Source organism: Moschus berezovskii, chromosome 13, assembly GCF_049115385.1.
Source record: "Moschus berezovskii isolate FMDL1 chromosome 13, NW_MosBer_1.0, whole genome shotgun sequence".
Classification (NCBI taxonomy): Eukaryota; Metazoa; Chordata; class Mammalia; order Artiodactyla; family Moschidae; genus Moschus; species Moschus berezovskii.
Window position 1 is genome coordinate 60,274,797 of NC_142472.1, and position 26,650 is coordinate 60,301,446.

The 26,650-nt window shown below is 38.9% G+C and overlaps 1 long non-coding RNA gene across 3 annotated transcripts in view; it reads right to left on the minus strand.

Annotated features, from left to right (window-relative positions):
* LOC148775851 (uncharacterized) overlaps positions 1–26,650 on the minus strand; it is a 515,606-nt gene that overhangs the window by 375,405 nt on the left and 113,551 nt on the right. For all 3 annotated transcript variants that reach the window (XR_016038890.1, XR_016038889.1, XR_016038888.1), the window contains one exon: positions 4,040–4,177. This is a non-coding gene — a long non-coding RNA (uncharacterized LOC148775851). The remainder of the gene's footprint in view (positions 1–4,039; positions 4,178–26,650) is intronic.

Genomic DNA, 26,650 nt, shown 5'->3' on the forward strand with positions numbered 1-26,650 from the left:
CACCGATGCGATGACATGAGTTTGAGTAGCCTCTGGGAGTTGGTGATGGAGAGGGAAGCCTGGTGTGCTGAAGTTGCAAAGAGTCAGATAGGACTGAGTGACTGAACTGAACTGAGCATTATTTGTACTAACTGTTTAAGGTTTTGAATAATATGAATTTGTGTTTCATCAAATTAAATCACTATTCTAATAACTTTATTACAATATTAATTATATTTTATAATGTCAGCTTAATGATAGCTTCCTAGATTTTTAGATAATTTAAAATCTTGGATGGATATTAAATTGAATAAATTAATGGATATTCATTAAATACCAGATCATTTCTAAGTAAGATGGAATACTCACTGAAGCATTAATTACTAAGTATAACTATAAGTTTATACGCTTTTTATCTCTTATTTTTTGATGGCATGGAGAATCTATATTTGGGGTGTTTTATGAATGTTTTAATATTTTTCCACTTTGAAAACTGTACATAGTACACTTTGTACTATAAAGACTATATGGGAAATAGGAAGTTACAGAAGTTCAGTAAAAGGGAATTTTATTCATCCTGGTCAGAGCTGGCTATAGTTTTGTTTATAAAATTTTAAAAAGAGTTTTATATCAAATATTATAATAATGTAAAACTAGAATTTAGTTTTCTATTAAAATGAAAAAAATTGTCTTGGATTATTGACTAGGTCTTGATAAATAGTTGTGAAAGTTTATTTTTATCTTCTGTCTACATAGAAAAAATTCTGTATTACAGACTCATTTTCACAGATTATGATTATTATTTCCTTGATTATTCAGGAAAACAAATGTTTCTCATTTAGGAGAAAGTTAATGTTCTTTCCAATCAAGTTACCTTCCAGGCTTACTTTTAAAATATTTTATAGTCACTTTGGTATTTAATCATCACATGATCTTAGCCAAGTATCCCATAATCCTCGCTCAAAAAAAAGTGAAAGTGTTAGTCACTTAGTTGTGTCCAACTTTTTGTGACCGCATGGACTGTAGCCTACCAGACTCCTCTCCATGGAATTCTCCAGGCAAGAATACTGGAGTGGGTTCCCATTTCCTCCTCCAGGGGATCTTCCTGCACAAGGGATTGAACTGGGGTCTCCCTCATTGAAGGTGGATTCTTTACCATCTGAGCCACCTGGGAAGCCCATTCTGGCTCAACCAAGCATTCAAATCTTCTAACAACTTATCATATTTTGCCTTTCCAAAATTGAAACCTAAAATATATCTTCTTAAGATATATATTTCATTGTGGATAAAGAAGATGTGGTTAAAGAAGATTCTTTATCCACTTATCTGTGGATAAGTCACTTAGGTTGCATTTATATACAAAGGGTCTTCCCAAGTGGTGTTAGTGGTAAAGAACCCTCCTGCCAATGCAGGCGATGTAAGAGATTCAATCCCAGGGTAAGGAAGATATCCTAGAGGAGGGTATGGCAACCCATTCCAGGATTCTTGCCTGGAGAATCCCATGGACAGAGGAGCCTGGGAATCTGCAGTCCATAGGGTCACAAAGAATTGGATATGACTGAGGAAGAAGCCCAAACTGGAATCAAGATTGCTGGGAGAAATATCAATAATCTCAGATATGCAGATGACACCACCCTTATGGCAGAAAGTGAAGAGGAACTCAAAAGCCTCTTGATGAAAGTGAAAGAGGAGAGTGAAAAGGTTGGCTTGAAGCTCAACATTCAGAAAACAAAGATCATGGCATCTGGTCCCATCACTTCATGAGAAATAGATGGAAAAACAGTGGAAACAGTGTCAGACTTTATTTTTGGGGGCTCCAAAATCACTGCAGATGCTGATTGCAGCCATGAAATTAAAAGACGCTTACTCCTTGGAAGGAAAGTTATGACCAACCTAGATAGCATATTAAAAAGCAGAGACATTACTTTGCCAACCAAGGTCCGTCTAGTCAAGGCTATGATTTTTCCCGTGGTCATGTATGGATGTGAGAGTTGGACTGTGAAGAAAGCTGATCGCCGAAGAATTGATGCTTTTGAACTGTGGTTTTGGAGAAGACTCTTGAGAGTCCCTTGTACTGCAAGGAGATCCAACCAGTCCATTCTAAAGGAGATCAATCCTGGGTGTTCATTGGAAGGACTGATGCTAAAGCTGAAACTCCAATACTTTGGCCACCTCATGTGATGAGTTGACTCACTGGAAAAGACTCTGATGCTAGGAAAGGTTGGGGGCGGAAGGAGAAGGGGACGACAGAGAATGAAATGGCTGGATGGCATCACCGACTCTGTGGACTTGAGTTTGAGTGAACTCCGGGAGTTGGTGATGGATATGGAGGCCTGGCGTGCTATGATTCATGGCGTCGCAAAGAGTCGGACACGACTGAGTGACTGAACTGAACTGAAGCAACTTGGCATAGCACACAAGGGAATATTATTTAGCCATGAAAAATAAATCTTGCCATTTGCTACAGCATGGATAGACTTAGAGTATATTACGCCAAATGAAATAATTCAGACAAAGGATGACAATTTCCAGTCCTTTTCTTCTGGCAGGCTGGGAGGTGGGGCTAAAAGATCCAACCATCTAATTACATGTTTAGTTTCTCTGGAAACCAGGTCCTATCCTCCAAGAGTCACTTCATTAGCACAAACTCAGATGTGGTTGAAAGGGGCTTATTGTGAATAACAGAACATTCTCTTCTCAGCCTTATCTCTAAAGAAATTACAAGTGTTTGGAAGCTTTTTGCCAGGAACCAGGGGCAAGATCAAATATATGTCTCTTTTACCTTATGTATCACAAGGTGTCACACAAAACTTTAGCTGAAACAGTTCTAAAAGGTACAATGAAAACATATGCCAGAGACCACTTCAAGTAAGGACAGGTGATATATTTAATTATTCATACATAAATGACACAACTCTTCAAATCTTTTCTAGAAGAATAATCCGTATAAATAAATAGTATTAGGAGAAGGAGCAATCTTCAATTAGTCCGTCATTTTTAATGATGTGACTGGGGATTATTCAATCATTGGAGATATGGCAAGAAGTATGCTTCACATCCATTAGAAATATCCTAGAGGGTACTTCCCTGGTGGTTCAGTGGTAAAGACTCTTGACTCTGTGTTCCCAATGCTGGCAGCCCAGGTTTGATCCCTGGTTGGGGAACTAGGTCCCACATGCAGCAACCAAGTGTTCACATGCCACAACTAAAAATCCCATGTGGGGCAAACAAGATCTGGCATGGCCAAATAGGTAAATATTTTAAATAAATAAATAAAAGGAATGGTAATAGTTTTTTTAAAAAACAAAAAAAGATGATAACGATAACCCTAAATACGAGACAGCAAAAGAGACACAGTGTATAGAAGAGTCTTTTGGACTCTGTGGGAGAGGGCGAGGGTGGGATGATTTGGGAGAATGGCATTGAAACATGTATATTATCATATGTGAAACGAATCGCTGGTCCAGGTTCGATGCATGACACAGGATGCTTGGGGTTGGTGTACTGGGATGAACCAGAGGGATGGGATGGGGAGGGAGATGGGAGGAGGGTTCAAGATGGGGAACACATGTATACCCAGGGCAGATTCATGTCAATGTATGGCAAAACCAATACAATAATGTAAAGTAATTAGACTCCAATTAAAATAAATTAAAAAAATAAAAAAACAAAGAAAGAAATACCCCAGAGCTATGCATTATTTGCTTAACAAAACTTACTATGACAAAATATGTCTTTTTGACTTGATGATTATTCAGGGCTGGTTGTTTTTAAGAAACAAAAGCATCTCCTCCCATTAACTGCCTGAAATAATTCATATAAAAGGCCTGCTCCAGGAAGAACTATCAGTGTAAAGTACCGAAACATAAATGAACTAGGTGTGGCACTGTAGGAGAAACTTAGCATTTTGTTTGCTCAAAGTGTTATATCTGCCCATTGTCTTGTGTGGCCTGGAAATCATTTGTTTGCCAAACATTTGCTTTTTTCATTGCCAACTAAGAAGTATCACTTGTCATCAGGCTCTACAAGAATAGAGCGCTTAGCCACTGCAGTCACTGACCTTCAACACACTCTGAAAAGTGTTCAGGGAAGAGGTCAGAATGAAGCACTCTGTAGTCTGGAAGAAACTGGCAGGACAGGCCTTCGGGTAGACATTTTCAGAAGATTTATGAGCCCCATATCTTGGATCTTCTCATATCTAGAAAAGCAGTAAAATCATGAAAGGAGATATCTGTTCCTCATGACTATCAGCAACATTCTTGTGACTAGCCTCAACCTTCTGCCTAAATGTGTGCTTAACTACATGTACATGCCCTTCACTAAAATCATGTACATAGAGACCTCCCCCAATACCTCCTCTGAGCAGTTCCTCAGAGCTATCTGACAGGCTTTCTCCCATGCTTTTTTCCTCAAGTTGCCCCAGTAAAACTTTACTCAGAACTCTTACATTGTGCATGTTTTTTTTTAATAGACATCATCTTCCTATAAATTGTCTCCCTTTCCTTTGAAGTCCCAAACCCCCACCTGCTTCTCTTTCTCTCAGATGGCATAGAAGTTTCAGTTGCCTGGCATGCCTTAGATTCATATTTTTATGGAGCCTCCAAACATAAATAATTAAATTTTATTTTCTCCTGTTGATCTCTCTCATGCTCATTTAATTCTGACCAGCCAGATAACCTAGAAGGATAGAGAAAAGTTTTTTCCCTTCCCCACAGTGAGCATTGTTGAAATATAATAGACAGTAAAATAATGGGAAAGTGAAAGTGAAGTCGCTCAGTCGTGTCCGACTCTGCGACCCCAAGGACTGTAGCCCACCAGGCTCCTCAGTCCATGGAATTTTCCAGGCAAGAGTACTGGAGTCGAGTGCCATAATATAATGGGAAGGGAACACTAGAACAGCAGAATGGTTTTCCCAAGACTCTGGAAAGGTTGTAGGGCTTATTAGGAAGTACACCCTACAAGTGAGTAAAAAGGTACTGGGGTGAATTACCAAAGGTAGCAAATTACCAAAGGAGACAACAAGTCTACAGTAATGCTCTCCAATTCACTCCTTGAACTAAAACCCAGCCAGCAAGTGAAATAAAGTGAGCAGGAAGATGCCAGGAATTGACATGCAAATAAGCACTCCAGGCAACCCACACTGAATTCTGCCAGGGGAAGAATGTTTGGGGTGCTTATTTGCATGTTGGTTACCAGACAGTTCTTTCAGTTCATAGTCTTTTAAAAACACTCATTGTTAGAGCCTGGGAACACACTGAAGTGTCTGAACAAAGGTGAACTGGCAATGAGTTCTCTTCTGTAACCCATAGTAGTTTGTTGTTGTTGTTTAGTTGCTAAGTCCTGTCTGACTCTTTCGCAACCCCAAGGACTGTAGCCTGCCAGGCTTCTCTGTCTATAGGATTTCCCAGACAGGAATACTGGAGTGGGTTGCCATTTCCTTCTCCAGGGGATCTTCCTGACCTAGGGATTGAACCCAAGTCTCTGATGTCTCCTGCACTGGTAGGTGGATTCATTACCACTGAACCACCTGGGAAGTCCATAGGAGATAATATGACTACATGTTTATCACGCAAATGGAGCAGCACCTATGACCACTGGACTACTCCTGTTAAAGAAAAGAGCTCTGACCATTTTGACCCCGTTTCTGCCTTAATCTCTGTATTCTGATGCTGTGGAGCCTCTGAGTTCCCCTTCTCAGAAAGAGTAATATCTCACTCTTCTGTTACTGCATCCGCTTTCTATTTATAAAGGGTGCACTTTAAGAAAGGCAATGCTTCTTTCTTTAATCCACAGCAATATTTATTGCTTCAGGGAAATTCCAGTTTTGTCCTTTGGTAAGCTCACAGCTATCAATTTAAACAGGCAAAGCAAATGTATTTTCTCTCCTTCATGTGAAAAAGGCTGTGGTTAACAGGATTCTGTCGCTGACAAGTATAATCATTAAATTATTTTAAAATAAATAAACAAATAAAAGTAAACACTAGAAGATAATCTTAAAGTCGAGTCCACTCTAGACATTTCTCTCTCCAGGCATCTTTGCAATCAGCACAATTCAGCTTCCATCATCATTGTTTTTTAAGTGCCTACTCTCCTTGGAAGGAAAGTTATGACCGACCTTGATAGTATATTAAAAAGCAGAGACATTACTTTGCCAACAAAGGTCCGTCTAGTCAAGGCTATGGTTTTTCCCGTGGTCATGTATGGATGTGAGAGTTGGACTGTGAAGAAAGCTGATCGCCGAAGAATTGATGCTTTTGAACTGTGGTGTTGGAGAAGACTCTTGAGAGTCCCTTGGACTGCAAGGAGATCCAACCAGTCCATTCTAAAGGAGATCAATCCTGGGTGTTCATTGGAAGGACTGATGCTAAAGCTGAAACTGCAATACTTTGGCCACCTCATGAGACGAGTTGACTCACTGGAAAAGAGTCTGATGCTGGGAAAGGTTGGGGGCGGGAGGAGAAGGGGACGACCGAGAATGAGATGGCTGGATGGCATTACATCTGCAGACATGAGTTTGAGTGAACTCCGGGAGTTGGTGATGGACAGGGAGGCCTGGCGTGCTGTGATTCATGGGGTCGCGGAGAGTCGGACACGACTGAGCGACTGAACTGAACTGAACTGAACTAAGTACTAGTCGTGGTTAGAGTGCCCACCTCTGCCCTTTAGTCACCAGCACTCACCAGAATAAACACACAAACAGGTCTGTACAATAATTACACTCAATACTTTCTAAATCTCTTAAGTGGATACAGTATTCTCTTTAAGGACAGAGTACCAGGAAGGCTGTAGGTTGCATGATGATGAAGAGAGATGCCGTCCAGGGTGATGTGCTTATAAGCAGTATGAAACAGAAACAAAGATAATATCTCTTTTCTTTGGACTTAAGGGGATGCTTTATAATGATGGACAGATTTTTGCAATAAATGCAAATCAATTAGGATAGTCCCCAGGTGTTTCTATCCCTTTGGTATGTATAAGGTGAGTTCTTCTGAAATGTGGTCTTAAAAGTAGAATAATTATTTTAGGTATGCTGGTATAATGGACTTCATCAGTCTCATACTCAAAGCTCATTTCAACATTGATCTATTATAATACCAACTATACTCAGAGGATCCTCTGAAATTAAATTCCAGTCACTTTTACTAGTGAGACTCAAAAGACAACAATGGTATGTCCTCTCGACCTCATAATCAAGGACTGTGCAGAGAAAATACATAAAATTAGCTCAATAGATCATATGATGATTTTTTTATGCACAGTAACTGCAAACAACTTTTTCCTTAGGGAATCCCTAGCTGTGTGTATGTACTGCTTTTAATCCCACCTGCTTCCTTTTAGTGTGTTAATTGTGCTTCACACAGGAGAAATGCAAACATTTTTTTAGCATTCAAACAACAGTAAATCACCTCTTTCCTCAGTTTTATAGTTCGATGCAAATATTTAACATTTATCTCATGTTTCTTATCATCAAAGCACCTGCTATCATGTGAGGGAAACAGATTTTAGTTTTAGTCACTATATAGAGGAATAAATCAAGATAAAAAGAGAAAAATAATGTTGACTATACATAAGGTCTATAATGGGCATCCCAGGTCGCTCAGTGAAGAATTAGCCTGCAGATGCAGGAGTCTTGGGTTCACTCCCTTGGTCAAGAAGATCCCCTGGAGAAGGAAATGGCAACCCACTCTAGTATTCTTGCCTGGAAAACCCAACAGAGGAGCCTGGTGGGGCTATAGTCCATAGGGTCACAAAAGACTTAGCAACTAAATAGCAACAAGGTCTATGACACAACTGAAATCTGAATTCAGAATTTCTAAGTAGATTCTTCTCATAAATGTAGGTATAGCACACAGAATTTTTGACCAATGAAAGCCACAGAATGAGGACCAACTACTTAGTGGAAAGTGTGTATCTTGTTTTATCAGTGTCTTTTCCCAGCAATAATTTGCTTCTATATTCCTCACAAAATGGCCTGAATAGAATAACTAATAACATAATTACTTAAGACCTTTGAAATAGTTGAAGAGAATCTGATGAATGGATTAAAAACTCTGTCCTTTTTATGAGTATCATTACTATAATTTGATTATATATGGAGTTTTATTGAGTATTATCAATCTTTCTTAAATGCAAAGACAGGAGATTTAGATATTTTTAAAAGTTATCTCTTAATGTTTGCCAGGCCACAAAAAACTACTGAAATGTCAGGGTTTTTAAAATGTTAGAATGAGTATGTGTTTAGATCAAAAGAAACAAAATGTCTATAAAGCTAATTTAAAGACGCTTACTCCTTGGAAGGAAAGTTATGACCAACCTTGATAGTATATTAAAAAGCAGAGACATTACTTTGCCAACAAAGGTCCGTCTAGTCAAGGCTATGGTTTTTCCCATGGTCATGTATGGATGTGAGAGTTGGACTGTGAAGAAAGCTGATCACCGAAGAATTGATGCTTTTGAACTGTGGTGCTGGAGAAGACTTGAGAGTCCCTTGGACTGCAAGGAGATCCAACCAGTCCATTCTAAGGGAGATCGATCCTGGGTGTTCATTGGAAGGACTGATGCTAAAGCTGAAACTGCAATACTTTGGCCACCTCATGAGACGAGTTGACTCACTGGAAAAGAGTCTGATGCTGGGAAAGGTTGGGGGCGGGAGGAGAAGGGGACGACAGAGAATGAGATGGCTGGATGGCATTACCGACTCTGTGGACATGAGTTTGAGTGAACTCCGGGAGTTGGTGATGGACAGGGAGGCCTGGCGTGCTGTGATTCATGGGGTCGCGGAGAGTTGGACACGACTGAGCGACTGAACTGAACTGAACTGAATATCTTTAATTACTTACTAAATATCAACGTATTGAGCAATATTAAATCATATTTCTTGGAGGTGGGTTGTTTATTGAGGAAAAAAATCTAATCTAAGATACTAACCATTTAATTTTGGTATCAAATCAACTCCTTTTTTAAGGCAAAGTCTTGCCCAAAGTCACTGTAATTTAAAATTCTGGAGAGAAATCTGTCTCAATTGAAAACTACACTGTTCTACATATCTTATTTTGTAGAAAATACATCTTAAGTTTTACAGGTTGATTGGAAAGCAACATGTTCATGAAATACCTGGAGATAAATGACTAGAACAAAAATTGGGTTTTACTATCATATATTGAATAAGTGTGGAGATGGCAATGGCAAGCCACTCCAGTACTCTTGCCTAGAAAATCCCATGGATGGAGCAGCCTGGTAGGATGCAGTCCATGGGGACGCTAAGGGTCGGACATAACTGAGCGACTTCACTTTCACTTTTCACTTTCACACATTGGAGAAGGAAATGGCAACACACTCCAGTGTTTTTGCCTGGAGAATCCCAGGGACAGGGGAGCCTGGTGAGCTTCTGTCTATGGGGTCACACAGAGTCGGACACGACTGAAGTGACTTAGCAGCAACATTGAATAAGTGGTGGGCTTTGACCGCCTTTTTTTTTTTTTCTGATTCAAAATTTTATATACATTTCAATTCAACTTTTACTGAAATAATCATTTTCTCTGCTTTATTTTGGTTGCTTATCATTGCCAATATTTCTCGGGATGACAGAAATAGGACTTCATATACAAATTTCAAAAGTACTGGAGAAATGAGATGGTTGTGAATCTCAGAGAAAGCATCAGAATTGAACAGCATGAAGGGATTGGGTTGGGAGAGAAACAAGGAAAACTGAAAAAGGGACATGTCTTAATCAGAGCACAAAAATGTGAATTTACTAAAAGTAACTTAAATAAAGAGGGATCTCACAGGTTCCAGAGAATGAAATCTAAGTTCACACAGGGCTGGGAGTCGGAATGAAGATGAAGACCAAGATGGCTCTGCATCTCTCAAAGACACGTGGCTTCCCTCCATTCTGCTTCTCTGCTCTGGCCTCTAGTTTTCTAGCTTTGTCTTCAATCATTGACAGGCAGGTAGTTTTGGTTCTCCATGGTACAGATTCTTACACTGGTTCTACAAGACTAATTATTTCAATACCTGATGTTGCTTCCATTCTGATTGTTTCAGTTCCTGAGCCTCTGCCCCTTGCAGTCAGCTCTGGTCAGGAGGCAGAATCAAATGGTGATAAGTTTGCCCCATCTGGAACCTGTCTGAAGCAATATTTCTAAAATGAGTGTTAGGAAGGTATGAAATGGCCAACGTCTGTATCCTATGGAATAGAAAAAGTCCTGGGCATTTGTAGAGAAATAGCCACTTGTTTATCAGGCTACATTGTTATCTTGGAAGGCTGAATTTGAGACTAGGCAGTGAAGAGTGGAAATGATGGGATCAATGTTACAAAGTAACAAAATGAATTCTGCATGAAATCAAAAAGCAGGAGTCTTTGGAGAATGTCCATAGCAATATAGAATAGAACATTATCCATAAGTTTGTCTTTTACATAGTGTAGAAATGGAAAGGAATGTCAACAATTATGCCTTGAAAATTATAAATCCTTATATGCTATGTTAAGAAATTACTATTTATAAAATACCATAAATACAATAAATAATAGTATTTGTATTTATAAATGATTAAATGTGGGTCAGAAAGAAGGCATTCATGATGAATATTCATAGATCCCAAACCAATCTGTTGTCAGGTATAAAAAAAGAACTTAAAGTCTGAATCGCTGATCTCTCCAGGTTACTATATTTAATATACTTATGAAAATGAGTCACTCTCTCACATATTTGATACAGAATTCCTTAAATATAAAAAGAAATATAACTCTTTCTAAATAACAAAATTAATAAGCCTTTAGAGTTTGGAACACCTTTACTTAGTATATGAAATAATCTATTTCTCAAACCAAGAGTACCTTTACTTCCCTGTTTTATCCAGCATTCATTCAGAGCTAAAATGTGTGAATAATTCTTTATCCCAATAGTTTCAGTAGTTTTCAATGTACTGTAAGTAATAAGAAATTAATCTGGGATAGGTATGTTAATGGAAGATCTGACTGAAGGGGGCTTTATCTAGAACCCTTTTCTCCAGATCTATGGCTTTAAAATTTCTTTGATGTTTTATGTATTGATCTCATATATGTGCATATAAATAAGTTTATATATATATACACATTTTGCATGTTACAAATATGCATGTACAACAGAATGTACACTTGGCCCCCCATATCCACGGGGTCTACACCTGCAGAGAGCTAACTGTGAGGGACTTGAGCATCTGCTTATTTTGGTATACAAGAGATCCTGTGGCCAATCCCCTGTGGATACCAAGGGACAAATGTGTATAAAATATGTACATACATATGAAATAAAAACGGGAAATTTTTGGCTGCACAGTGTGGCATGCAGGGATCGAACCCACACTCCTGCATTATGAGCAAGGAGTCCTAAACACTGGACAGCCAAGGAAGTCCCTGAAAAGGAAATTTTACAAAGTATTACTTATTCTGTCTATATGCAATATTCTCTGCTATTTCCATTATTTTTCTTATTCTGTTTTCTCTTTTAAAAAACACTGGTCACAATCCTCTAAATTGATTTCACAAGCCATTAATGAGTTTCAATATAGTTTGAAAAACACTGCTCTACATCAATTAAATACTGTACTTTATTTCATGCTTCTTCAATTAATTTGATATACCTAGAGGTGGACTGTGTCATTTACAAAGTGATAGCCAAGACCAATATATGACATATTGACATATATGACCAATATATGACATATTGACATATATGACATATCGGTCTACCAACCCATAAATGTTCTACCAAGTAATCCATGCAGCCTTTCTCTGTAAATTAGCATGGTGGTGGCACTGCACATTGCAAGGCATTTCCTTTATCTGGAGAAAATATCTATTTTTAAATGTAAGAAAGAATCCCCATTTTTAAAAAAATCTAAATCACACAGTACATCTAACAGAAAGTGATTAATGGGATTGGTTGTCGGCATAGTCCAGCTTACTTCCCTCAAGAAGTGTGAATAGGACCTCGAATTCATCTTCATTAATATGTTATCCCTTAGTCAGGTGTTCTAGAGATGCACTTGCTACTTAATAATTAATCAGAAAAGTCTCGTGATAATGGCAGAAGGCAGAATGAATGGGTAGATTTTCCCTGCATAGAGAAAGATTTCCAACAATGACACCATAGCCTTAAAGACATAAGAACAAAGGCTTTCATGAAATCTGGATGAAATGATGGGTTTGTAAAGACACACCCCTCCTCAGAAACAGGTTGAGTCTCATTATACCAATAATGCCCACTGTTCCACATCACCTCCCCCTCTGGCTCATATATCCCTAAACTTTCCCTATTACATAATATACTGGTTTATCCTTCAAAATGCTCATCCTGACTACAATTAATTATTCTAGCCTTATTTACTTTATGACTGCCCTTCCCTCCAGACTGGGTAAGTCAATATGGAATCCACAATGCCTAGCTGGGGTGGGTACCACATCAACAGAACTCAACAAATACTTAGTGAATAAATGAATGAACAGATGAACAAAAGTAAGCGAATATTTTATAACGTAGATTATCACATTTTTGCTGCCTTGAAATAAGGTAGAGACTAACAGTACAAGGGCACACTGTCTATGCATTTAATAAAAAGCCCATTCCCTTCCTCTTATTCACCCCAGCCAAGAACTCTTCAGTTCTATTCATCTTTTCTCCCTTGTATCTCATTCGGCTAACGTTTATTGAGTTCCTGCCATGGGCCAGCAACTATAATATCTCTCTAATCCATCTGTTCCTCTCCATTCCGTGTACCACAGTCTTACCGTATCTCCCCTGCATTACTGTAGTAGTGTCATAAATCTCCTCTGCATTCTGTCTCTAATAGTGACCTCTCCAAATCCATTCTACACATGGCTGCCCAAGTCATCTTCCTGAAACATATGCTATTCCCTTGCTCAAAATCCTCAAATCCAAACTCTTAAGTCTAACATACAAAGCCCTACCTTTTTTTCCCTAGGTTTATCTCCCTGACATAAATTCTATACTGATAGAACAAAATTTCTGTAATACTTTGCTGAATGCCCCATCCAGTGTCATCACTCCATAACTTTGAACATTCTATTCCTTCATCTTGAAATAACTTTCCATTTTCTTCACCTGACATGCTTCTATTCATTCTTAAAGATCTAATGTGAAGTTTCCTATTAAACCATCCTCAGTCCAACAATCCTTTACAGTCAATTGCACTTCTAGGGCATTGTTCTTTTTTTTTTGTTCTTCTCACTCATTTAAAGCCCACAACAACATCTAGTAAATTTTACTGTTATTTTATCACTAATTATCTGGGAAACGCAAATCAAAACCACAATGAGATATAACTCACATCTGTCAGAATCAGTTCAGTTCAGTCACTCAGTCGTGTCTGACTCTGCAACCCCATAGTCTGCAACATGACAGGCCTCCCTGTCCATCACCAACTCCCAGAGTTTACTCAAACTCATGTCCATTGAGTCGAAGATGCCATCCAACCATCTCATCCTCTGTCATCCCCTTCTCCCGCCTTCAATCTTTCCCAGCATCAGGGTCTTTTCAAATGAGTCAGTTCTTCCCATCAGGTGTCCAAAGTATTGGAGCTTCAGCATCAATATTTCCAATGAATATTCAGGACTGATTTCCTTTAGGATGGACTGGTTTGATCTCCCTGCAGTCCAAGGGACTCTTAAGAGTCTTCTTCAACACCACAGTTCAAAAACATCAATTCTTTGGCACTCAGCCTTCTTTATAGTCCAACTCTCACATCCATACATGACTACTGGAAAAACCACAGCTTTGACTAGACAGATCTTTGTTGGCGAAGTAATATCTCTGCTTTTTAATATGCTGTCTTGGTTTGTCATAGCTTTTCCTCCAAGAAGCAAGTATCTTTTAATTTCATGGCTGTAGTCAGTATCGATAGTGATTTTGGAGCCCTAAAAAATAAAGTCTGTCACTATTTCCATCATTTCCCCATCTATTTGCCATTAAGTGATGGGACCAGATGCCATGATCTTAGTTTTTGGAAAGTGGAGTTTTAAGCAACTTTTTCACTCTCTTCTTTCACTTTCATCAAGAGGCTCTTTAGTTCCTCTTTGCTTTCTGCCATAAGGGTGCTGTCATCTGCATATCTGAGGTTATTGATATTTCTCCTGGCAATCTTGATTCCAGCTTGTGCTTCATCCATCTTGGCATTTCACATGATGTAATCTGTATATAAGTTAAATAAGCAGGGTGACAATATATAATCCTGACGTACTCCTTTCCAAATTTGGAACCAGTCTGTTTTTCCATGTTTAGTTCTAACTGTTGCTTCCTGACCTGCACACAGATTTCTCCAGAAGCAGGTCAGGTGGTCTGGTATTCCCATCTCTTTCAGAATTTTCCACATTTTGTTGTGATCAACACAGTCAAAGGCGTTGGCCTAGTCAGTGAAGCAGAAGTAGATATTCTTTTGGAATTCTCTTTCTTTTTCTCTGATCCAGCAGATGTTGGCAATTTGATCTCTGGTTCCTCCACCTTTTCTAAATCCAGCTTGAACATCTGGAAGCTATCAGTTCACATACTGTTGAAGCCTAGCTTGTAGAATTTTGAGCATTATTTTGCTAGTATGTGAAATGAGTGCAATTGTGCGGTAGTTTGAACATTCAAATTCAGCAGTGGCCACAGGACTGGAAAAGGTCAATCTTCATTCCAATCCCAAAGAAAGTGCCAAAGAATGTTAAAACCTGTCAGTATGGCTGTCACCAAAAGAACACTAACAAATGATGGTGAGGATGTGGAGAAAAGGAACTCTTGTACACTGTTTTTCTATATGTAAAATGGTGTAACTACTGTGAAAGACAGCATGGAAGTTTCTCACAAAGTTAAAAATAGAACTACCATATGACCCAGCAACATATATACACACAATGGACTACTATTCAATCATAAATAGGGGTAAAATTTTGCCACTTGCAGCAATATGGATGTAAGGGCAGTATGTAAGTGAAATAAGTCAGACAAAAGACAAATACTGTATGATATCACTTATATATGGAACCTAAAACTACAACAAACTTGTGAGTATAACAAAAAAGAAGCAGACTCATAGATGTAGACAATGAACAAGTGATTACCAGTAGACAGAGGTAATGCAGGGATGAGGGAGGGGAGGTACAAGCTGTTGGGTATAATGTAGGCTTAAGGAGGTGTTGCACTACATTGAGAATATAGCCAATATTTTGTAATAACAAATGGAAAGCAACTTCTAAGATGTATTTTAAAACATTTTTACAAAGTAAAATAATAAATACATTTTTGCTGTTATTTACGTATCTATTTTTGCCTCATCCACACGACTTTAGAGTGCTCCAAGAGGAATATTAGTGAGTATGAAGATTTGGGCATAAATCCATGTTTCTACATTTAGTACCTATCACAGATGTTGTCCATCAGATTCCATAGTTGCTCAACACTGCATCCAATGAAGCTGGTTATGCAGAAAAGAAGCTATTATAAGGTATAAGGCAGATAACATGCTAAAAGGGGATTAGAGTAGGTGATGAATGAACAACTTTGCAGCTCCTCTCCCATAAATTCCTAATAAATGATGAGGAATGAACAGATAGAAGGAAAAAATTAAAGAGCTGTAATGGTGTCAAGTGTAAAGAATCCACCTGCCATTGCAGGAAATGCAGGTGATCCCTGGGTCAGGAAGATCCCTTGGAGTAGGAAATGGCTACCCACTCCAGTATTCTTGCCTGGAGAATTCCATGGACAGAGGAGCCTGGTGCCCTACAGTCCCTGGGGTCACAAAGACTCAGACACAACAGAGCAGCTGAGCATGCAGGCACACAATTATTATCTTAACTCCTCCCTATTGCTCTGTTTAAACAATTCAAATTTAGCATTTTAATTAACAAAATGTAAGGTTATTTCTTCAAAAATATTACTTTCTTAGTTTCAGGTGGTTGTTTTGTTCTGTTTTTACTACATCATGACTTCTAAATTTTTCTACTATTACATACGTTTCTTCTAGTTTAGCTTGTGATTTGGAATATACTGCATTCTTTTTCATTTGTACAGGAACATGCACCCTGTGATTATAACAACACATACTGACTCTGACTAACAACAATAACAATAAAAATCTCTTTCAGATGTGAAACCATAACTCCAAATTATTTCTATCAAAAATTGAACATAATTTTGATTTCTCTCTGAATTTGAGATCTTTATAGCACACTGATGGCAGCAATTAAGCTGTCCATTTTAGGCATATTAAGTAGAGAACTCTTTTGTAAAAACTCACAAGTCTAAACAAATTCTTTTTTTAAAACTGTATTTAAGTTTTTGTTTTCCAAAGATCAAGCCCCAAATAAGCAATCTTGTAGTGAGTTTCCAATGCATGGCTTTTATATACCCAGACTGAGTTTCTAAAGATAAAAGTATGCTTAGTGGTAGAACTTACTGTACCCAATTTGGTCACTGACTCACTGCATAATATAAGTCTTTGCCATTGGCTCAGATGGTAAAGACTCTGCCTGCGTGTGGGAGACCTGGGTTTGACCCCTGGCTCAGGAAGATCTCCTGGAGAAGGCAATGGCAATCCACTCCTGTATTCTTTCCTAGAGTATTCCATGGGCAGAGGACCCTGGTGGGCTACAGTCCATGAGGTCAGACATAGTTGGACGTGACTGAGCGACTAACACTATGTCCTATGTAAGATATAGTACTCTGTTTAAGTACAGCAAGTGAACTACAGAAAGTGTTAGAGGTTAGGAGGATAAAACTCTGGTAGATGAGAGCTGGGTGAAGGGAATACAGCAATAATAATTTTTTTATTATTTTATTTATTTTTTATTATTTTTTTAATTACAGCAATAATAATGTGAAATCACTTCTAAACAGTACTTTGCAAATTATAAAAAAGTGCTTCTCTTATTAAACAGTGTTCACATTTCTGGGAAACAGTCAGGTATTTCCATTCTGAAGATGTGGGAACTGAACTGAACAAGTGAACAAAGTGTGCATGTCAAGCACATACTGCATGCCAGGCGCTGCATTAGGAACGACAGTCAGTACAGCGTCGTTCAGTGTCTGCAGACAGTGCAGAGGCCAGGTAACGAATGTGATAGATACCATGACAGTAAAGTACAGAGTAGAACAGAGTGGTATAGGGTAAGGTGGAAGCGTTAAAGTAGAAAAGATGCACAAAATCAGCTCTTAGGCCAGACTTCCAGTGAAAGTAACCTTGAAACCAGTGGTTCTCATCCAGCAGCAATTTTATTTGCATCCCCACCAGTGTGGGACATTTCCTAATGTAAAAGATATATTTGATCATCCCAATTTTTTGAAAGGTAGGAAGTACTACTGGTTTCTAGTGGCTAGAAGGCTACCTGCAGTCCTGTGAAAAAGGTTATTCAATCCAAAATGTCAATAGTGCTGTAGCTAAGAAACCTTGACCGAGGCTGATCTGATATACAACTAGGAGTTGACAGGTGGAGGCAGAAGGGGAGGAAATGCCAGGAGTGGAGAAATGACAGAGAACATGTTCCATGGGTGAGAAACACTTGTGTGAAGGACCTCCACACTGACTTGTTCACCATTTAAAAAAAAATTGTCATAAAATACTCATAATGTAAAAGTTACCAAACCACTTTTAAGTATACAGTTCAGTGACATTAAGTACTTTCACACTGTTGTGCAATGATCACTACCATTCATCTCCAGAACCTTTCATCACCCAAATGATAATTCTGCACACAGTAAACAACAACTCCCCATTATCCCTTCCCACAGCACTGGCAACCACATTCCACTCTTTGTTTTTAAGGATTTGCCTGCTCTAGGTATCTCATACAAGTGGAATCAGGCAGTAGTTGTTCTTTTGTGTCTGGCTTACTTCACTTAGTACACTGTCCTCAAGGTACATCCAGGTAGCATGTGGCAGATTTTCCTTCCTATTTAGGACTGAATAATATTTATGAATAGATCACATTTTGTTTATCCACTCATCCATTTAGGAATACATGAGTTGCTTTCATCTTTTAAGTACTGGAAATAATGCTGCTATGAACATATAGTATCGGTTTGAATCCCCACATTCAATTTTCCTTTGGGTATATACCTAGAAGTAATTCACTAATTGTTTTTATGTACCAATTAATTGTTCTAGGACTTAGTATATGGTAAAAAATAATACCAATGGCCTCTCTTATCATGAAACTTAAATTCTAGTGAAGGAAAACAAACACATGAACAAGGTCATTTCAAAGAGTCTTATCCAGAAAAGAAAAGGAGATGATGTGGAGTCGAATACGACTGGAACTTAGTGTGTTAGAACCTACAAAGGGGGTGGTAAGAAGTAAAGGTGGTAGAAACCTTACAATGCAGGTAACCCAGGTAAGCATTCTCTATTTCATTTTATGTGCAATGAAAAGTTCAGAGAACTTTCAAAGAATTGCCCAAAGTCTTATAGTTAATAAATTCTACATGCCTAACCTTACAATTGGAGAAGGAAATGGCAACCCACTCCAGTGTTCTTGCCTGGAAAATCCCAGGGATGGCGGAGCCTGGTGGGCTGCCGTCTATGGGGTCGCACAGAGTTGGACACGACTGAAGCGACTTAGCAACCTTACAATACAGATTTCCTATGAAGCTGCAGAATTGGATGAGGATACATGTTTATCAAACAACCTCTGGAGGAGGAAATGGCAACCCACTCCAGTATTCCTGCCTGGAAAATTCCATGGACAGAGGAGCCTGGCAGGCACAGTCCATGGGGTCGCAAAGAGTCGGATACAACTGAGCAAACTAACACTTATCAAACATCGCAAGTGGCACCCTGCCAACCAAACATCTGATCTTCTCCATCTGTTTTCATGACTTTCTCCAGAATCAAGGCCATGAATGGTCAGAGGACATTTTAATGTTCTACTTACCCACATTCATTCTGTATCCAGCTTTGCTGCTGGTATTCCTCTTTGCTTTTATAAAGAGATATTCTACAAGTATAAGATAAAATAGAACTGATTCTAAAAAGAAATGCCATACTTTCCTACAGCCTAGCTTTGAAATAACCGTTATTCAGTTCAAAACAATCTGCATATGACCTGAGTAAGTAATATTTGACAAAATAAAGAAGCACTCTGTTGAACAATAAGAACACTGTTTCTTCTAACCCTTGCTTTCATTCAAGGTCATGTGCAGATTACATAAATATTACATGAAACCTGTTTTGCAAGTAATCACTGTCTATGTTGATTTATAGAGACAAAAGTCCATTGGCAGAATCTACCTTTTCAAATATCACAAGCTTTTATTTTCTAACAGGAAAAAGTGACTCTCATTAGGTAAATGGAGCTATTCTTTCATGTAGGATTAAAACTTTAACACAGTTTATGTGTACAGTTAAGATTTTCAAAAGTTTTCTTGTGTCAGGTGACAAGATATGTTGTAATTCAGTTTTTAATCCAGATCTCATTGGTTGGAAGAGCAAGAATAATTTATGACACAAAGTTTGTATCAGGAAAAGAGACAGCATATTTTCTTTTTCATTCTCATTTAATCTTTTGCTGTAACGTGAGCTATTATGGAATTAAATAGTGAGTAGATACTTTTAGCTTTAAAAGTGCTTTACAAAAAGAGGCCAATTTTGCTGAATATATTGCTCTGTCAACAAACAGTTGCTGAACAACTATCATGTATAAAATACTTTAATAGGTGCTATTAAAATTGTTATATGTCATTTTGAAGAAAAACACTTTCCTACATATATCAGCTGATTGGGCTGGTAAAGTAAAAACCAAATGCCCTGTGTGAAAAGATTTAACATGCTTTAGAGAAGTTTTACTTTATTATTTTAAAATCCCACAATTACTGCCAGGGGACCCCTTATTTTTATCATTTACAATTGACCTCAGATAAAGTACTTTGTAAATACATTACTTAGTATAATACCACAAGAAGTAACAAGGTTTTTCATTGCCTTGCTTTTCACATAATCTCCTTCTACCTCTCTGATAGACTCCTTAGCTCCTGTTTGCTTATTCAATATTCAACACATTTTTATTGTGTCAGGCACTGTGCTTGACATTGAGGATACAAAAGTGAAGAAAGAAAATAGTTGTTCTTTTGTGAAGTTGACAGTCTGTTTGGGGAGACAAGTAAATAACATGACAGGTCAAGTAGAGGTTACCATTGGGACACATGGTAGGAGCATCAAAACCAACCCAGGGTAGAGAGATTGAAAAGTGGAAATGACAGGGAAAACATCCCAGAGGAAGAGACATTTATCTCACTCATAAAGAATTCTCCACAGTCTCATCACTGCCAGAGAAAGAATGGTTTTTAATGTAGGTTTCAAACCCAGTTTTATGTGACTTCTTAAATCATTCCACTAGGTACCCTTTATCCCTGATTCATTCTTGAACTGGTCTTGCTTTCTTAATTCCATTACTTGATGAGTCTGAGGGGGCCCTAGCAATTGTGCCTCCCAAGCTGTAATGTTAATAATTTTCTGTTGCCTTTGTTTTAGGAGTGAATTTCATTTTCCAGTGAAACTGGAGCGCTCTCCTGAACTCCAAATGGTTTATTTAGTATCCGAATCCTCTTCCTGAAAAAGTGAAAGTTTCTCAGTCGTGTCCGACTCTTTGTAACCCCATGGACTATGCAGCCCACGGAATTCTCTAGGCCAGATTAGTGGAGTGGGTACCCTTTCCCTTTTCTAGGGGATCTCCCAACCCAGGGATCACACCTAGGTCTCCTGCATCGCAGGTGGACTCTCTACCAGTTGATCCACAAGGAAAGCCCAAGAATACTGCAGTGGGTAGCCTCTCCCTTCTCCAGCAGATCTTCCCGACCCAGGAACCAAAGGCGGGTCTCTTGCATTGTGGGAGGATACTGTTACCAACTGAGCTATCAGGGAAGCCTCTGCATAGCTCTTGCCAGGTTTTCCCAAACTCATTCCCACTCTCCGCAAATATCGAAGTGCCTATTTCTGGGTACTTCCATTATAGGATGGGCCCATTCTCCAATTCAGACAGAAGTCATAAAAAATGCATCTAGTTTCATATCTCAAATTGAACCCCAGAAAACAAACACCATTTCATGAGGAAGACAGCCAGCCACACCCCCATGAACATTGTGATCCACAGGTACTGCAAGCTGTCCCCTCATTTGGGTTGAGGATGTGTATCAGCAAGTGTTGTTTAGTTGCAAGCGACACAAATCATTTCAGCATCTTTAATGAAAGAAAAGAGAAAACACATTGGAAAGAAGCTGAGTAGCTCGCAGAGCTAAAGGAAAATCTAAAGAACCAAAGTTCAGAAAGGCCAGAAACCAGAGCTGTTCTGAGCATCTGATGCAGCAGGAATGAAAGGACAGTCTCTCCAGAAGGGCATCACTTGAATGAATTTACTCTGAACACATTCTGCAAGACTTCAAGCCCAGAGAAAAGGCATCAGGTTGGCTAAGCTTGGAACATGTGCCCACCCACTGACCAGAGGAAGACAACCATCACGATTAACTACATGCAATAGAAGAGGGGATTTGATTTAGGTCATACCTGAACAGTCTACTGGTTTTCCCTACATTCTTCACTTTAAGTCTGAATTTGGATATAAGGAGTTCATGATCTGAGCCAGAGTGCTTAGATCTGATAGACAGAGTGCCTGAAGAATTATGGACGGAGATTTGTGACATTGTACAGGAGACAGTGATCAAGACCATCACCAAGAAAAAAATACAAAAAGGCAAAATGGTTGTCTGAGGAGGTCTTACAACTAGATGAGAAAAGAAGAGAAGCTAAGCACAAAGGAGAAAAGGAAAACCATACGCATCTGAATGCGGAGTTCCAAAGAATAGCAAGGAGAGATAAGAAAGCCTTCCTCAGCAATCAATGCAAAGAAATAGAGGGAAACAACAGAATGGGAAAGACTAGAGATCTCTTCAAGAAAATTAGAGATATCAAGGGAACATTTCATGCAAAGATGGGCACAAGAAAGGATAGAAATGGTATGGACCTAACAAAAGCAGAGGATATTAGGAAGAGGTGGCATGAATACACAGAAGAACTACACAGAAGAATGATACAAAAAGATCTTCATGACCCAGATAACCTCGATGGTGTGATCACTCACCTAGAGCCAGACATCCTGGAATGCTAAGTCAAGTGGGCCTTAGGAAGCATAACTATGAACAAAGTTAGTGGAGGTGATGGAATTCCAGTTGAGCTATTTGAAATCATAAAAGATGATGCTGTGAAAGTGCTGCACTCAATATGCCAGCAAATTTTGAAAACTCAGCAGAGGCCACGGGACTGGAAAAGGTCAGTTTTCATTCCAATCACAAAGAAAGGCAGTGCAAAGAATGTTCAAACTACCACAAAATAGTACCCATCTCATAAGCTAGCAAAGTAATGCTCAAAATTCTCCAAGCCAGGCTTCCACAGTACATGAACTGTGAACTTCCAGATGTCAAGCTGGATTTAGAAAAGGCAGAGGAACAAGAAATCAAATTGCCAACGTGCATTGGATCATCAAAAAGGCAAGAGTTCCAGAAAAACTGTTAACTACTTCTGCTTTATTGACTACGCCAAAGCCTTTGACTGTGTGGATCACAACAAACTGTGGAAAATTCTTAAAGAGATGGAAATACCAGACCACCTGACTTGCCTCCTGAGAAATCTGTATGCAGGTCAAGAAGCAACAGTTAGAAGACATGGAACAACAGACTGGCTTATTTAACTTACATGCAGAGTGCATCATGCGAAATGCCCGGCTGGATGAAGCACAAGCTGGAATCAAGATTCCCAGGAGAAATATCAATAACCTCAGATACGCAAATGACAGCACACTTATGGCAGAAAGTGAAGAGGATCTAAAGAGCCTCTTAATGAAAGTGAAAGAGGGGAGTGAAAAAGTTGCTTCAAATTCAACATTCCAAAAACTAATATCATGGCATCCGGTCCCATCACTTTGTGGCAAATAGATGGGGAAACAGGGGAAACACTGACATACTTTATTTTGGGGGGCTCCAAAATCACTGCAGATGGTGACTTCAGTCATGAAATTAAAAGATGCTTACTCCTTGGAAGGAAAGTTATGACCAACCTAGACAGAATATTAAAAAGCAGAAACATTACTTTACCAATGAAGGTCCATCTAATCAAAGCTATGGTTTTTCCAGTAGTCATGTATAGATGTTAGAGTTGGACTATAAAAAAAGTTTAGCACCCAAGAATTGATGCTTTTGAACTGTGGTGTTGGAGAAGACTCTTGAGAGCCCCTTGGACTGCAAAGAGATCCAACCAGTCAATCCTAATGGAAATCAGTCCTGAATATTCATTGGAAGGACTGATGCTGAAGCTGAAACTCAATACTCTGGCCATTTGATGCAAAGAACTGACTCATTTAAAAAGACCCTGATTCTGGGAAAGATTGAAGGCAGGAGTTAAAGGGGATGACAGAGGATGAGGTGGTTGGATTGCATCACTGACTTGATGGACAAGAGTTTGAGTAAGCTCTGGGAGTTGGTTATGGACAGGGAAACTTGGTGTGCTGCAGTACCTGCAGCATCACAACTGTGCTTTGAAGAATCACTCCTCTTCTATTCAGTTCAGTTCAGTCACTCAATCCTGTCTGACTCTTTGCGACCCAGCAATGGAAAGAGGGATTAGTTAATATGTCAATTAACTATTGAGAGTTGTTATAAATATAGGGCATGAATTTTCAAGGTTGCTCTAAAAGATAAGAACACACAAAATTCTTTTTTTTTTTTCATAAACAAAAGGATTTGTTAGTGCCTTTTGACTTTATAAGTCATGCCCTATATTTATACCAACTCTCAATAGTTAATTGACATGTTAACTAATCCCTCTTTCCATTGCTGGGTCTCAAAGAGTCAGACACGACTGAGTGACTGAACTGAACTGAATAGAAGAGGAGTGATTCTTCAAAGCACAGTTGTGATGTTGTTACCACCAGGAGGGAGAATAGACACTAAGCTGTAAAAAATAAAAATTTCCACTATAGGAATCATCTTGTTGCTGGGTGAATTCTCAGAGCACAAGTCTTGTGGGTTCCTAATCTATACACTTCTCTCCACTATATGAAGTTTTGGCCTTCCTTCTAACCCATTCCATATGGGTTCCAAAGCTTTCAACATATGAGCATCAGGAGTCTTTGAAGATATAAACCTCAAATAAAAATTAAAAATTAACAATGGAAATGAAACCATCTTTTTCCAGAAGAGTCATTTTTTAGTATTAATCATGTAAATAACAATAAGAGCACACTAACAAATCCTTTTGTTATATGAGAAAAAAAAAAAGAATTCTGTGTGTTCTTATCTTTTAGAGCAACCTTGAAAAGTCATGCCCTATATTTATACCAACTCTCAATTGACAAGTTAACTAATCCATCTTTCCTTTGAGCTAAGGATCTTTTTGAGCTATTTTCCTGCTTGCACTTTTGAGATTCCTCCATAAACTATCATGTGGCAAACACTTTAAATTACACTGTTTCACTTGGGCTCTCCCCATTAACCACCATGGGAGCATAGACATATTGTGGTGTCAGCTCATTCTGTCTTCCTATCTTTTTTTTACAAAAAGGCAGAAAATATTAAGAATTCATTTCTCATCTTCATCATCTTTGAGTACCTAAATGTTGGTCTTGGTGATGATCTTCGGAGTGGATTTTTTCAAGACTTGATACGGAAGGCCTGATACATATCACTATGACAAAGTTCAATGTGGATGATTCTGAAGAAGAAGATGACAGTAATAGCAATATTAACAGATGATGTGTATGAGCCTTTATTGTTCACAGGCTCTGCTCTGAGTACTTCACATGCATTATGCTTCCATACTGGTGGGAATGAGCTGGGAGACAGAGATAAGCACAGGAGAGAAAACAGATTACTGCTGGAGCCAAGTCCCTGCATAGATGGAGAAGGGAGGGAAAAGAGGATCCAGAGCTCAAGTGGAGAAGCTTCCTCAGAAAAGAACAGGAGTGTCCATCCATTATAACTAAGAGACTGGTTGACTTGGTTTTATAAAGATGAAGCAGTTGTCTTATGACACCTTCTAGTTTCTCAGAGAAATAAGAGGAAAATGGTAGAAGAGAGAAAGGTGGGTAGTTACTGGAGGTATTAGGGAAATGGCAGGCAACAGAGCTGCTACTATTAACTTTAGCAGAAATAAAAGACTGTCACAAAAACCTGGAGAAGAGGAAAAAAACTGTAAATTCTAGGTGGAACAGCAGAAGATACTCCTGAGGTCGTGCTTAACTTTTAGATGATTCTCAGTTCTCACAAAACAGGCTGGAGCAGTGCAAAGAAAAAACAATCTTCTGTGAATAGTACAGCCCTATACTTTGGCCACCTCATGCGACAAGTTGACTCACTGGAAAAGACTCTGATGCTGGGAAAGGTTGGAGGCGGGGAGAAGGGGATGACCGAGAATGAGATGGCTGGATGGCATCACCGACTCTGTGGACATGAGTTTGAGTGAACTCCGGGAGTTGGTGATGGACAGGGAGGCCTGGCATGCTGTGATTCATGGGGTCGCAGAGAGTCGGACATGACTGAGCGACTGAACTGAACTGAACTGAACTTCTACAACCACCACAATAGATGGACCTTGAAAGAAAAGGATTCCATGTGTTTTTTCTTCAATCCCACTAAATCCAATGGCTAAAGAAGCAACACCATACACTTCTTAAGATAAGGTGCTTCTATCTTGTTCACTGTTCTATCTCCAGTGGTAGGCAAAATGCCTGAAATGGAAGAGGAGCTTGATAAATATTTTATCAATGAATTGATGACTACATAGATGGATGCATGAATAAGGAATTTATGTCATTTTATTGATCACAGTCTTGTCATGGTGAAGGGGTTTGCTTAACTCAATGAAGCTATGAGCCATGCCATGCAGGGCCACCCAAGACAGAGAGGTCATAGTGAAGAGTTCTGACAAAACATGGTCCACTGGAGGAGGGAATGGTGAAACACTCAGGTATTCTTGCTGTGAGAACCCCATGAACAGTATGAAAAGGCAAAAAGATATGACACCAGAAGATGCGCCCCCCAGGTTGGAAAGTATCCGATATGCTACTGGAGAAGAGCAGAGGGCAATTACTAATAACTATGAAATGGTGAGATAGCATCACCAACTCAATGTATATGAATCTGAGCAAACTCTGGGAGATATTGAAGGACAGGGGAGCCTGGAGGGCTGAAGTGCACGGGGTTGCAAAGAGTTGGACACAACTTGGTGACTGAACAACAACAACAAATTTACAGTCCACATTCATAGCTTTCCTACATAAAATTCTATTGCATGTGTATAGCAGTGTCATGCTTGGGTTTTTCCCAAGCTGCTACTCAGAAACCAAAGGAAGTCCTAGTAGGATTTTTTTTACTAGGACTAAAAATGAAATAAATATTATATATTATCTGTAGATATTTATAACCACCTAATATTCCCCAATCTACTGGAATAAGTGTCCCTCTTTACCACTTGCTGCTTTAATAGGAGAAATATTTTAGTACTAAGCTCTCCCATGAGTCAGAAGTCTGCTGGAGTTGTCACTCCATGTATATTCTGCTCTCTCAAAGAAGTTATTCCAGTTGAAGTGGGAATTCCAGTCACACAACTACTCATAATGTTCTCTGCTTACCTGATTCAACATCTTCAACTTGGAGGT